Consider the following 11,329-nt stretch of genomic DNA (forward strand, 5'->3'; position numbering starts at 1 on the left):
GGGCCATCAGAGGAGTCTGTTGTTCCTGAGAATCTGATCGTTGGCGCCCTACGATGGGAAGTTGAACGTCTTGTGGAGGAAGCCCTACGAGGTGTTAGGGTGCCTGGGGGCTGCCCTGCCAGCAAGTTATTCGTCCCAGTTGCTCAACGTGCAGGAGTGCTGAAGTGGGGCCACTCCTCGAAGTTTGCCTGCCACCCGGGGGTGTCCCGCACATTCTTCCTCGTGTCCCAGAGGTTTTGGTGGCCAGGCATGCGCAAGGACGTCATGGACTATGTCTCCGCTTGTTCCATCTGCGCTCGGGGCAAGCCAGTCCATCGTGCTCCAGCGGGCTTACTCCATCTCATTGCCTGTTCCAGCTCGCCCCTGGTCACATGTGGCGCTCGATTTTGTCACTGGTCTTCCACGATCCAGGGGTTATTCGGTCATCTTGACGGTGGTGGACCGGTTCTCCAAGATGGCACATTTCATCGCACTCCCCAAGTTGCCTTCAGCCCTGGAAACCGCCGACCTGCTGGTAACCCATGTATTTCGTGCTCATGGCATCCCGTGTGACCTTGTCTCAGACAGAGGGCCCCAGTTTGTCTCACGAGTCTGGGGAGCGTTCTGCAAGGCTTTGGGGGCCACGTCAAGCAAGTCTTCAGGTTACCACCCACAATCCAATGGGCAGACGGAACGGGCCAACCAGGAGCTGGAGGCCGCCCTCCGTTGTGTTTGTGAACTGCATCCGGCTTCCTGGTCGTCACACCTCCCTTGGGTGGAGTATGCGCACAACACCCTCGTTTGCTCTGCCACTGGGAGGTCACCATTCATGGCTGCATACGGGTTCCAGCCTCCACTGTTTCCTTCCCAAGAAGCCGAGGTCGTCATGCCGTCTGTACAGGTGCACCTGCGGAGGGCGCATAGGGTCTGGAGAGACGCAAGGGCTGCACTAGTCCGAACGGCGGCCCGCAACCGGCGGATAGCTGATCGCCACCGACGGCCCGCTCCAGTCTATCGCCCAGGCCAGATGGTCTGGCTTTCGACGCGGGATTTGCACCTGGCTGGGACTTCAAGAAAACTGGGCCCTCGGTTCATGGGTCCTTTTGCGGTTGACGCGGTGGTGAACCCTGTGACTGTCAGGCTGAAGCTTCCCGGCTCGATGAAGGTTCATCCAGTTTTCCACGTCTCTCTGCTCAAGCCGGTCTCCACCTGTCCCCTGAACCCTCCACCAGTGCCTCCTCCTGCTCCTCGCGTGATCGACGGTGGGCCGGTGTACACGGTGCGTGCCATTCTTGATTCTAGGAGGAGGGGTAGGGGGATGCAGTACCTGGTCGACTGGGAAGGTTATGGCCCTGAGGAGCGCCAATGGGTCCCCCGCTCCTGGATCCTCGATCCGTCGCTTCTGCGGGATTTCCACTCCCTTCATCCCTCGAAACCAGGTGGTCCGCCAGGGGGCGTCCGTTGAGGGGGGGGTTCTGTCATATCTGTATGCCTTCTCAGTTGTTTTTTCTTTCCAGCATCTGATTCAGTTGGATGGGCGGGGCCGTGGCCGCACACCTGTGGCGCATTAGGAGCGCTCATTATTTAAGGACTCCTGTCACCGTCTGCGAGTGTCGGACTATTGCATTTGCTTGTTACCTGCTTTGCTTACCGCTGTGTGCTCATCGTCACCCTTGGTGCTTCCCGACATTCTTCGATCGTGTTCTGGTTTGATCTCATTTACTTTTGTGTTTTATTGGGATTTTGTAATTGTAATTTTGTACTGTTATATTCACGCCATTTTGGCGTGCTCTCTCAGTTGTATTTTCTTACTCGCGTTTTCTGGCGTGCTCTATCAGTTGTATTTTCTTACTCACGTTACTTAGCGTGCTCCCTTTGTTGTACTCATTAAATACTAAATTCGCTCTCTGATCTCCTGGTCTGTGTTTTGGATCCGCATTAACGGCTTGCCGTTCGTAACAGTACTACTCAAACACACCCAATATAAAATAAATAGGACTTATACCATAGTTTAATGAACACAAGCAGAATATAGGGCATAAGAGATAAACAACGCCTTCTAATCACGGAAGCCCAGCGTGTGCGTCATACAACTAACTGAGCAAGATTGACGCTGACAAGCCCACGTCTGCACCACCAATTCTTGCAATCAGTTCTCCCGGACAGTCCACAACAAATAGCAGGACGTTCTGCCCTAACACAAGGAACACATGAGAACACCCGATATCCAACTGCTAATACGAATGACAAGACTCCAGGAGCCCCTTTGACGCTGAAGTGGCAAAACCCACGACCCTCGTTGCCTGGACAACAGTAACTCCCTAATCCTTCTGCCCAATCCACAAACAGACAACAATCTCAAACACACCCTTATTCCTGCCCACAGCCCGCCCCACAAGAGCCTTCAAAAGACTGAATGTTTAACTAAGCGTTGTCATTTTTCTCGGGAACTTTTATTGAGGTACGATAGAGTGACCTTGCCTCCCCGCCTGAGTGTTTCTGTTTCGCCTTGCCATTTTGATCTCTGTTGATCCGAATAAATTGTCAACTTGTTCTCGGTGAGCCTTCTTTAACCCTTTCAAGATGGAGTCAGTACAAAGAGTTAAGACTAAGGTCAATGCGCGGCGGAGCATGCCCCCCTGGCCCGGACCATTGGATCTGCGCCAGCATGGGTCCGGCGGTTCGGCTGCTGTGATTCCGGCGATCTGCCTAGAAGGTCAGATTCTTTTAATATACACACAGAAGGTAATGGGGAACAGGTGGGGCCAATTGGTGATTAGGGAGGATATGAAGAAGGGCATGTACTCTGAAGCAAGGAGGGAAAGACCTACAAAATAAAGCAGTAAATAACCATGACACGACAAACCTCACCACAGTGCAACATAAATCATTTGTAATCTTAATTATATTTGTCATCCCTAGGTATACAGCACAGAACCTGAGGCTCCTAGTTAACTTGTGAAACCCTTGAACTCTCTTGCAATAGCCGGAGTATTCAAGTGTTCTGCTATGTCTGAAAGTTAAGTAATTCGAAATTGTTGCAGAACAAAATATGAAGGGAGAAGTCATTTACTCTGTATTGCTGTAAATGTTTCAATGCTTGAATACTGTTTGGGCCCCTGCCCCCTGAGCCCCGCTCATCCTCCTTGTGTGTGGGGGTGGGGGTGTGCGGGTGTGTGTGTGTGTGTTAGTGATGCACGATAATACATTTTTCAACCGATACCGACAACCGATAATTTCCTCCTCGTTCCAACCGATAACCGAATGCAAGCGGATAATTCTATTAAAACAGGGTTCACTAAATCCGGACCTCGGTGCCACTTCACGACAGGAAAAGTGGCACCGAGGTCCGGATTTAGTGAACCCTGTATTAAAAGATTTATGTTAAATTTTAAAGTATACACAAGAGAAAATATTACTTTGCAAAAATATAATTTATTGCTTTTTTCAACCTCAAATCTTGTAAATTCCAAAATCTAAATAATGACAGTTAGTCTGACATTGTGTAATGGTATACTTATGGCAAAAATTACTTCCAGAGTAAAGTGGCACAAAAATGTAATTAAAAGTAAGCCATTCCTAACATATATAACATTACTACACTGCAAAAACACACCTCCTTACAACTTGTCAGATTTAAGTGTAAATCTATTGGAAATAAGTGAAATTATCTGCCAGCGCTTCGTGTATTTCACTCAGATTTCTTGAAGAAAAATGCCTAGCTGAAAATAAGCTTAACAGCCTTATTTTAAGCAGTAAATTATGATACTTATTCCTAAAAAAAAACATTTTTGTCAGAAATGTTCTTTATTCAAGAATAGGAATGGTTCAAAACATTATTTGAAAGCTATTTTTTCTTTATTTAGGTGATAAAATGACCAATTTTTTTTAGCTGTGTGGGCTAATAAGAATAAATGGCAATATTTACTGTACATACTTCAAGTAAGTGGAATAATCTGGCACATTCATCTGTTAACTAGTCTTGAACACTCAAAACAAGATGGGGGAAATTATTTGACAAGATTTAAGAAGAATGATCTGATTAAGACGTCATAAATTTACATCGTACTGAATGCATTAATGACTGGCTGACTTCTTGTGTGGTTTTGAGCATGTTGAAATTATCATCTAACCACTGTGCCGTCATAAGAAGCATGCTTACTTGATATCACTTGTCCAAATGTCCGTGGTGAAACTGATGTGATCGGCATCTTTTTCCGAAGAATGGTGACGGCTTCGGCTCTCGGGTCATTTCGGTAAAAAAATATGTTTCTCATCTGGCATCTCCTCCCGCCTGTGTCCTTCAGTCTGTCCGGCCGCCAAATTAGCACCCGCACCAGGCCTCTGTCTGGCCGCGGTGCTCGATGAGTTGAACCAGAGTTCGTATCGGATATCTGCCTGCCAAGGCCGGCGTGTTCAGGGTCTGGCTCTGCTCCTACGGAGGCGCACGCCTCGCGTCCCGCACGCCGTTGGGGAACGCTCGAGAAACCGGGGTGTTTGCCTGAGGTTCTGCCGCCGGGGAACCGGGCTTGGCCCGCCCCACCAACGGCGAGGCGGCGGCGGCCTGCCGGACCGGCCAGAGCGGCGGACCCCGTCGGACTCTCGTGCCGGTGTTAAGCCTACGAGTTTACCAACTGCTTTGGGCTACCACTGCCAATTTGTCACCTGTCTCTGCGCTTGGGCCCCCCATTACTCCAGAACCTTAAAAAATACAATGTGTTGTTTTGTTGTTTTGTCTTAAAAAAATGTCATCTTAAATGTGGAATTGCTTGTTCCAAATGAAACAATCTTTTTATTCTGGCCAGACATTGTGGTTTCTGCTACTTTGGACCAGTTCTTGCCCAAACTGTTTGCTGATCCAGCACTTGAATTCTTAGAGTTTGGGGCGATTCTGTTGTACAAAATTGGCCTAACTTTGCATTACATCTGGCCCATGTCCACTCCAGTTATATTTTGCTATCTGGGAATCTGGACTACACTGGCCCAAATTTGGTAACATGTGTGCCATATCCAGGCCATACATTAATTTCATGTTTGCTGCTTTGGACAGGTTCTGACCTAAAACTGTTTGCCTATCCAGCAAGTCAATCCATACTGAATTTGGCTCATTGTTCAAAAAGACACTGGCCCTGATCGTTTCACAAAAATGGGCCAAAATTTGCTGTACATTTGGCCCATGTCCGGTCCAGTTGTATTTTGCTATCTGGGAAGTTTGTTAATGTATCATTGCATCTGGATACAATGCCTGCTTCTTGAGCACCAGCAGAGGAAACCATGGTGTGGTGAGTACCATTTTTGCACAATGTTTGTTTTATGCCCAGCCTCCCCATATAATCAGCTGCCTGTGCCTCTCTCCTGTTGCTGCAAAGGGGTGGTAAGATTTAGTGGCTGGAGGGTGTGGGGAGTGGATTTCAGCCTACAAAACTTGTCTTTGTTCAATAGCACAGAGGTAAAATGAGCTGAGGCCATTCACTCTCTGAACATGGCATTGTGTGATTCCAGACACATTCAACTTGCTCACTCTGAGATAGCTGCATGGTCTCTAAATCAATGCATCAAACAAAGGTTAAACTCAATGTGTCCGCTAGCACACGTGGCGTGCCGTGCAGGTGGTCATCAAGCATAGAATACAAATATAATACAAGATGAAACAACACAGCTACAATATATTTTCACTTTATTCAATAAAACAAATAATATAATTTGTTTTTTAAATGACCAAGTGCAACATTTATGAACTCCTGTTATCATGAGTAAATGTCTTGCTCAATGCATAAAATTAACTACAGTTGCTTACTTCATCTTCAAATAGATCTACTATAGACTACCGGTTGGGTGTTTGAGCAACATGGACGTATAACGAAGGAACTCCCCCAAGGCGACTAATTAAACTCCATTTAACTCGAGGCAACACGACAAAAGGACTCAAAATCGAGGAAATGAGTGGAGTTGCAACAAAAACAAAGAAAAAAAAGAACCCGGCCACCCAATGTGGAGAAAAATTCACCGAGAACATGCTGGACTCCAAAGTTACTATGGAGTCGCACCAAAACCTGTTTTTCTTTAATTGTCCCCCTCATAACTTTCATTCACTCCTCACTCATAACCGGTACAGTTCCTCCATCTCTCAAAACAAAACTGCTTCCATCACACCTTTTCCGAAGAAACCCAACCTGGATCCCACCAATTTCAATAACATTCGCCCCATCTCCAACTTACCTTTCATTTCCAAATACTTGAAAGTTCTCTATTACCATCAACAATGTACCGATCTCTCCTTCTACTCAGGTTAAGAGTCTGAGTGTCATCCTCGACAGCACGCCCTCTTTCCTGTCACATATGAATGGCATCACCAGATCAGTCTACTTCCACCTTCGCAAGATTTCTCGTCTCCGCCCTTCTCTCACCCGCCATACTGCTTCCACCCTGGTCTGCAGTCTAATAACCTCCCGGTTCAATTACTGTAACTCACTGCTCTTTGGTCTCCCAAACAAGTCCTACCAAAAACTGCAGCTCCTCCAGAACTCAGCTGCACGCCTCATCACTCGGACCCCCGCCACACACCACATCACCCCCATCCTCCATCAACTTCACTGGCTTCCAGTCAAACAATCAATTAGAAGATCCTCATCATTACCTTCAAAGCACTCCACGGCTTGGCCCCTCCCTGCCTTTGCAATCTACTCTGTTTAAACAATCCACCCCGTCCACTTAGCTCTTCCACTATCTTCCACCTTTCCGTCCCCCGTGTCCGTCTCTCGATCTTTGGTTCTAGAGCTTTTAGTCACTGTGCCCCCCAGCTCTGGAACTCCCTACCCCCTGATCTTCGCAGTATATCTACCCTTCTCCTTTTAAATCCAGACTCAAAACACACCTGTTCACTCTTTCTTACCCACCGTAATCCCTGTCCCTCTGTTATATCCTTACGTCTGTTTATCATGCTTTTAATCTTTTTATGATTTTTATTTTTTATGATATGATGACTTTGTTGGTACTGTGATTCCATCTCTCTTGTGAAGCGTCTTTGTGGCTTGAAAAGCGCTCTACAAATAAAATGAAGTTTTAATATTATTAAGTGGTTTTAACACCATTAGTCAACAAATTCAAGTCCTCCAAAACCAAATGAATACTGACTTGAAAACACACCGAGACGAAATCACAGCCCACACCAGGAGTGAGCTGGTTGAATTCAAGGAGGACATAACTAGAAGTTGGCGAAAATAACCACGGATATCGGAGAGCAAAACGAAAAAATTCGAGCTGCACTCGAGCGCACGTAGGAAATGGAGCTATGAGCCACGAGGCTAATGGCACACCGCAGAAAGTCCTACACGATCAGCAAATATTCATGGTCAGAAATAGATTAATTTGAATCAAGATCTCGACAGAACAATTTACAGATGTACGGCATGCCGGAGGAGATAGAGGACAAGAATCAGTGGCGCAGTTTATTGACAACTAGCTTTGAGAAGAATTTTCCATTGACATTGATTTACAAATCCAGCAGGTGCCTTAGCCTTAAAGCCTAAATCCAGTCAACAGTCAAGATCCATTGTCATCACCTTGTTGCAATTCACAGTAAAGGAGATGATTTTTAAAAAAAAAAACATGGGAGAAGAAAATAGTAACTTTAAACGGTCTATTTTGACCATGATTACTCAGAGACGATTCTAATGTGCAGCAACGCTTCTTCTTCCTGCCTTTGACAGGGGCGGACGTGTTTCCTCCCTGCTCCTGCTGCTGCTTTCTTCGTCAGTCTAGTCTGTCTGCTTTTTTTGTATTTCCTCTGTGGATCAACTGTTGCTGGTCACTCATACGAAAATGGATCCGATTGGTTGGTTTCTCAGCGCAATTGACAAGATTTTTTCAACAAGACACGGTGCACGAGGAGAGCCGTCTTGCCAAGATGGTACCTTCGCCGCTGGATACGATCTGTGGAAGATATTGAGGATATTTGGCTGTTTGGCGTGACGGTCGTGGGGTTCCTTCTGCTTAGCTTAGGAGCCCTACCAGAAAGTTTCCAAGACGGCAGCTTTCAAGGAAATCAACAAATTGACCACGGATCATACAGTGCGATTCAAGGCGTTGGAGGACTGTGTCAAGGCTCGGATCGAGAACTGGCTCGGTGGACTCACAGTTCGATCAGAGGAAGGATGGAGAAAATTGGATGCTACCTGGCGCCAGGTGACGGAACTGTCGAGGCAGACCGCGATTATTGGCAATGACTTCAGGGTTCTGAGGTTTCCCCGACGCTCTGAGGAGTGTGAATTTGACTGAAGACCAACTGTATTTGGACATCTTGAAATACTTATTCAGCTTAATTCGATTATAATTTTCCTTTCCCTTTTCCCGAACACCCTTCCACCCCTCCCTTCTCCTGGAGAGAGCCGAACAGATGTCCATATCTGTTGCCCTTGATTTTTTTTGCCAAGGCCGGTCGCAGGGCCCTGCGACTCTTATTTTGTCTACGGACACGTAAAAATACTGATACACTTGTGCATACACACACTCACAACCTCCCCCCTGCAGTCCGCTACCGCCTTTTCTTAATATTTCTGGCCTCCGCCTTCCACCAGCCATGACTGGTAGTTTTCCTTTTTTTTCGTACAAAAAATCCCTGCACGTGACCTTTGTGTGGTGTCATAACCCTGCTATGTTGTATATGTGTCTACTGTAACTTCTATAATTGCTCTGTAATAGCTCTGTAATTTCCGAAAAAGAGAGAGAAGTTGGCGGCGCGGAACGTCTGCAGCGGCCCGATGCTCACTCATCGAACGCAATTTCGTTGTCGTCTGTTGATGTCAATGACTAATAAAGTCTATCCTATCCATGTGCGAGGACAACTTCAAGAATGTTAGCTGAGGGGGGAAAGGGGTGAAACTACGTCCTTAGTGCCCTCCAAAGAACTGATTGAAAACTAACAGGTAGTATGCGACTGCATTAAATGTACGTTACCTTGGAGGGTTCGCAAATAAAATGAAATTGACCACTGGAAGACTGCAACAACATGTCTGGTAAGAGAACATTAGTCCGTAGTGGATTGACTGTCAGTACTGGATGGGAGCCCTCTTTTCTTAGGAGACAATCCCCCTCACAATTTAAAGATGGTCAAAAAGTGAGGTGGGTGGTTGACCTTTTTTTTTTTGGAAGTCATTTTCTTTGTATATAGTTGTTATAACTTTTTGTTGTTGTTGTTGTTTGTTATTTGGGGGAGCCTTTGGGGAAATTTCAAAGACAGAGCTGATGGGAGCCCTCTTTTCTTAGGAGACAATCCCCCTCACAATTTAAAGATGGTCAAAAAGTGAGGTGGGTGGTTGACCTTTTTTTTTTGGAAGTCATTTTCTTTGTATATAGTTGTTATAACTTTTTGTTGTTGTTGTTGTTTGTTATTTGGGGGAGCCTTTGGGGAAATTTCAAAGACAGAGCTGATAAGGTACATGAGTACACAACAAGATGTAGTGTAAATTCTATCCTTGAATGTCAACAGCTTGGGAAACCCAGTTAAGAGCATGAGTCAACCTAACACTGAAGTAACCCTGACCAAACACAAAAAGGAAAAGGCCCAAATAAACTTCCTACAAGAAACACATTTGCCTAAAAAAGAACATGAAAAATTAAACAGGTTTGATTTTAAAGATACTTATTATAGCTCACATTCTATTATTATTATTATTATTATTATTTTTCTAAACCTGTCCTGTTCAGCTGTTTGACACGGAGAATGGAAGTCTAAGTCTCCAGTTTTAATGTTTCACATTGAGAGTATGACATACTCCCATTGTGATCATTCAACATACCTTGTTCATTATGACAAAGTAGCAAACAGGAAGGGTTTATGGGGGAACAGCAGAAAAGAAAACAAACAAGAAAAGAAACACAAACAACAACAAGAAATACACTGAACGCGTACACTAACTATGAACATGTTGGTGCCATCGTCAGCTAGATGTATTTCCAGTTGAGACCATGTGTGGGGGCCTGTTGACCAGGGAAAGAAGGGGAGGAGGGTGGGGGAGTCTATAAGTTAAGTGATTGGGAGGGGTGGAATGAACACATATCAGCTCTGTGATCTAAGTAATCGTGTGAATCCCTTGTGAGTGTAAGCTCATGGACAACCGACCCTCCGTCGCCCAGTTGCTAATCCCAGCACCGGGATCCTCCACCTGAGCGCGCCCAATCATATCCAGCCGTGTGCAAGCACCACCAAATACGCGACAGCCACGCAAACGAGCAGAAATGCCGCACAGGGGCCAACCTAGGGCCACGAGGGGGGCCAGCGCAGCCAATCCCTCCTCGCGCAGCCCAACAAAGGAGCCATCATCACCCCCCCGGGATCCAGGGTGGTCCCCCGGGCCACCCGCGCCCCCATCAACCAGTCTTCAGGGATGGGAAGAGTTGACGCACCATTAACCCCAAACGGTCCCCTACTGGCTTCCTACTAGGGTGGCAGCCATGCACACCAATTTGATGTACAGTGTGGCGTATGGTCTGAGCACTAATAGGCTGACCCCCCACCTCTTCAATCTCTGCAGCAATGCTGACAGCACTCCTGTAACGAGTCACATGACATTTTGAAGGGAAAATGACAAGCAGCACTCAATTTGGACATTTAGGGATGTACGTTTTTTCCTCGGGGTGTACTCACTTTTGTTGCCAGGGAGTTAGATATTAATGGCTATATTTTGAGTTAATTTGAGGGGAAAATAAATGAACTCTATTATATAAGCTGCACACAGACCACTTTTCATTGTGTTAAAGTGTCATTTTGTTAGTGTTGTACCATGAAAAGATATACTTAAAGAGCATACGACAGGAGAAAAAAAGTCTTAAATGGCATTATTATGTGAATTAGAATCATATTTTGAGATGATTTGACTATATACAACAATTTAGCAAAGCGCAGATGACGAGAAATTAGTCTTTTAATCTGCCGGTTAGCCACGCCTACCGTTATAGGGCTTCAGCGTCCCCAACAGGTGGATGACGTCAGCGGTAGACTGGGCTCATCGGTTTTACTATTCAGCCCATTGAGGGGGAATTATTCACAACGAGGAAAACGCGACGAAGAGAGCTGCAAAATGTCATTGTTTCTGTCTCTTTACTTCAGTATTTTTACAGGATATTCTTTTTATCCAAGTATTTTCCCCAATTTCTAAATAAATGGCATGGTCATGACAAATAACAGTCTTGTGCTGAATGGAATATGAAATAATAAAAATGCATTTATTCAGGACGACATGGCAAAATTACTCCATAATGGTCAAAACTGTTGACTTCACCTTTACTGTCGCACCTCCCGAACGATATTTTATGACACCTAAATCGGACTTATGTCATTTCCCTTCCCCGG

Source organism: Corythoichthys intestinalis, chromosome 6, assembly GCF_030265065.1.
Source record: "Corythoichthys intestinalis isolate RoL2023-P3 chromosome 6, ASM3026506v1, whole genome shotgun sequence".
Taxonomy (NCBI): domain Eukaryota; kingdom Metazoa; phylum Chordata; class Actinopteri; order Syngnathiformes; family Syngnathidae; genus Corythoichthys; species Corythoichthys intestinalis.